Raw genomic sequence first — 3,907 nt, forward strand, 5'->3', positions numbered from 1 at the left:
ATTGTATCATCTCACATTTTGGCAAACACAGTGGAGTTTTGGTTGCTACCACGTCGATTGTTGGGGCTACTTGGGGCCTATTCAAATCTATCTTGATCCGTGCTTTGAATTTACTGGACGAGAGGCATCTCGGTATATGTGAGCCAATGTAGCCAAAATTCTGGAAGCGTCTTCACTGACTACGGCGATCATATCATTTTACCTGGAATGCAGTAATGCAGGCAATATTAACAGCTGTAAAAATGGAAAGAGCGGGAAAAAAACGTTGCAGTTTTGGGTTCGTCTGTAAAGAGAGAATCGACGTTAGTCTTAATATTTTCAGAAACACAAACATTAAAGTTGATATCTGAAAGTGTAAGGAACGCAGTTGTGTGAGCGAAATCTCCAGGCTGGAATTGAAACCTTTAGTTTGTCGAAATGAAATTCGAGGCTACGTGACAATGATTTTCAGGGAAAGGATACGACGCGGACCCACAGCCTTTGAACAGCTGCATTGGTACCATATAGATACATTAAAGACAAAATTATTTGCGCCACTACGATAAATGACTAAAGTGCATTTACCTTTCTACTCAATTATACGTCGTGAGATCAACAGACAGTGACCAGGAAACCCCCCTCGTGCCGAACATGCACAAAAAAACAGAATACGCTGGAAGTACCCAACAGGTCTGAAAGTATATATGGAGAATTTATTCAACGATCTTTCTCCGAACGGGTTATAGTGGATTCAGGTTTTCAGTCAGCACGCATCGGTTTGAAAGCTGAAAGTATTCGGCTCTGTTAACTCTGTCAAACGGTTGAGGAAGCAGTCCTCCAGTTGTGGGGCTGAGTGCAAGCAAGCGGTTCCTCAGTCAGGGACGGTGTGGTACCAGTGTTCTGTGGTGTTGTTATCGGGGAATAGGAAGTATGCTAATTTGTGGCCGCAGCAACCTCGGTGAAAATCCGAGTCTCAGTTGGAGTTGTTTAAAATATTTGACATATGGAACGCAGAGAAGAAAAATTCGCTGAGCACAACATTTTTTTTGACGGTACAAATCTCCATCAGTCACATATATATTCCGTTCATAAATATGTTTCTGATGGTACGCGGCTCAGACGCACCCCTTCTTCGGGATCCCCAATTTCCACCTCCCACCACATTTACTATCACCAATGTCCTTGAAATCGCTACTTCCAATGTATCAGCGCTTTCCATTAAAATTGCATATTTTTGCACTCTGACTAATAACGCAGTGTTGTTGGCCACCATCTCTGTTTCTGGGTTCGCACAGAGATGATCTCTACTTTGAAACTATTGGAAGAGAAACAACTCGATCTTTTCCATTCCAGAGAGCCACAATTCTGGACGCGCCTCGATGCAACCTTCAAATAACTTCTGGAAATCGAAGGAGCGTGTATCCAGCAGCGTCCCTTAATTCAAAGCCAGTGTGACTCCCACATATTGGGCAAACACGTTTCCCCCATCATATAAGACCTGACAGACTTGAAATGCTCCACGTGCCCGGCTGTAACATATCTCAATAATGATTGCAATTATATTCCCTTGGCCGACCTTTTCCTAAGAAACACGTTGTTTACTGCTTTCTACCTTCCTCCTTTTGTATTAAATTTGAGGCAAAACGCAACAGAAAGGGGGATAAAATTGGATGTTATGGATGACATGACAATTGGTGATCATTTTAATTTCTATTAAAGTGACAGACAAGTCCGAACCTGATTCCCTCATGAAAAGGAAGTCTTAATGTTTGTACGGCAGCAAAAATCGTTTGCTGAGAATTCGTGACATCTAATCAACTTTCCAAATCTCCTGCAAGAATTTCTGTGTATTTCAGCAGTTTCTTTTTCTCGTTAAGGTCGCCAACGCCTCGCAGTTTATGTAGTTTGTGTAAATGAAGTTTCAGGATATCTGACCGTGTCTTCCCAGGCGGAAGGGCGTGATGTTTGGGGGGTGGGGGTGGGATGGTGTTGGTGGGGGAGACTCTTTGCTTGGCGGGGGCGGGCGGGAGGTAGTTGTGAATCTGAGCCGTTCCCACGATTTTTGAACACTCGCATTAATAACTTCCGCATCTATGGAAGACAGACTATTTGGAGACTCATTAAACGAACGATTTTGTAACGTATTCGTACTTCTTTTCAATTCTCCGCTTTGAGGACAGCAAGCGGTGAACAGGGAAACTGCCATGTCTGAAATGCTCTCACATGCTGGAAGTACTGCAAAATTTGTCAGGAAATGTGGAGAGAAAGCAAATGAATCCCATCTGAACGGGTTATTATTGAGATCGATTTTCTCTCAGCCGCCAAATGATTAGAATGTGAAGCGATTCCACTGTGACAAATTGCCCAGATGGGGAGCAAGTGTCCGCCAGTGCAGGGTTGATTAGACACATGGGCAAAAGCAAAGATGTTAGCAAGCTTTGTGTGGCGCCGTGATCGTATAGTGGTTTAGTACTCTGCGTTGTGGCCGCAGCAACCTCGGTTCGAATCCGAGTCACGGCAGTGCTTGTTTCAAAAATATACACTGTTTTGCGGCTACATGCTGAAACACCGCAAAGGACGCTGAGTTCGCAGAGTGGAATCATGTTTTGATGTCAAGACGCTCAATCAGTCACAAAAAATTTAACATTTGCTGTCACAATAGGCTTTTATTCTGGTCACTACACTAACAAGAGGATATGGAGGATTTGGAGAGGCTACAGAAGTAAAAAATGCCAGGTTATTTCGTGGTATGGAGGGCATTAGCTATGGCGAGTGTTCGCAGAAACTTGGTTTGTTCTCACTAGAACTACGCCGATTGAAGGGCGAGGTGGTATATATTTATCAGTTTATGAGAGGCGTAGACAGAGTAGATGGCCGGAAGCTTTTATTCCCCCAGAGTGGAAGAGTCAATTGTTCGTGGGCTTGGGTTTAAATTGCGAGGGGCGTGGCTTAAAGGAGGTGTACGAGGCCAGCGTTTTACGCAGATAGTGGTGGGTGCCTGCAACTCGCTGCCTTGGAAGGTAGTGGAAGCAGATACGATAGTGAGTTGCAAGTGCGTCTGGAAAAAAATACTTGAATAGGATGGGAATAGATCGATTTTTTCCCCGGAAGGGTAGTTGATTTTAGTTCAAACGGGCAACATAGCCTGCGCAGGCTTGGAGGACCGAAGAGTTTGGTCCTGCTCTGTATTTTCTTTGCTCTTTATTCTTATTCTTAACACTGCAATTAAGTTAAGCGAAAACACTCTCGTCACCACACTCTTACGCCTGTTAGGGTGCAGTGTGGGTGGATTTAGCAGAGCCAATTCATCTAACCAGCACACTATCTGACGGATTGGTGGAAAACGTGGAGAACGTGCAAACGCCGCCCAGACACTGACTCAAGCCTGGAATCGAACCTGAGAAGTGTTAACCATTGTGCCAACGTACTCTACACAATCCTTCAATATTCTCCGGCCTTACATTTCGCTAATGTTCCTGACTTCAAGGGCGCCTCTTGTCCCAGATTTTTCCACATTCAGACTTGCTAAACTCCTTTACTACACTCATCCCATTGCATGCTCGGATTCCTGTAAGGTTGCACTATCTCAACTTCCAAGGGTAGGAGTCATAGCAGTGTTGAGGTGCAAAAGGATCCTGGGGTCCGGGTCCATCGGACGCTCAAATCGGCCTCGCAGGTGGAGGATGTGGTCAAGAAGGCGTACAGTGTACTGACCTTCATTAATCGAGGGATTGAGTTTACGTGTCGGGAGGTAATGCTGCAACTTTATAAGACACTTGTCAGACCCCACTTGAAGTACTGTGCGCAATTCTGGTCGCCTCACTACAGGAAGGCTGTGGAAACTATTGAGAGAGCGCAGAGGAGATTTACAAGGATGTTGCCTGGATTGGGAGGCATACCTTATGAAGATAGGTTGAAGGAGCTAGGT

General features: G+C 44.8%; 1 non-coding gene across 1 annotated transcript; it reads left to right on the top strand.

The window, feature by feature from the left end:
* The first annotated feature begins 2,426 nt into the window (after nt 1-2,426).
* trnah-gug (transfer RNA histidin (anticodon GUG)) lies at nt 2,427-2,499 on the top strand. Its single transcript has one exon. It is a non-coding gene; the product is annotated as a tRNA-His (tRNA).
* The last annotated feature ends 1,408 nt before the right edge of the window (nt 2,500-3,907 follow it).

The sequence above is a fragment of the Carcharhinus amblyrhynchos genome, chromosome 9, assembly GCF_965287045.1.
Source record: "Carcharhinus amblyrhynchos chromosome 9, sCarAmb.v2.hapA, whole genome shotgun sequence".
Taxonomy (NCBI): domain Eukaryota; kingdom Metazoa; phylum Chordata; class Chondrichthyes; order Carcharhiniformes; family Carcharhinidae; genus Carcharhinus; species Carcharhinus amblyrhynchos.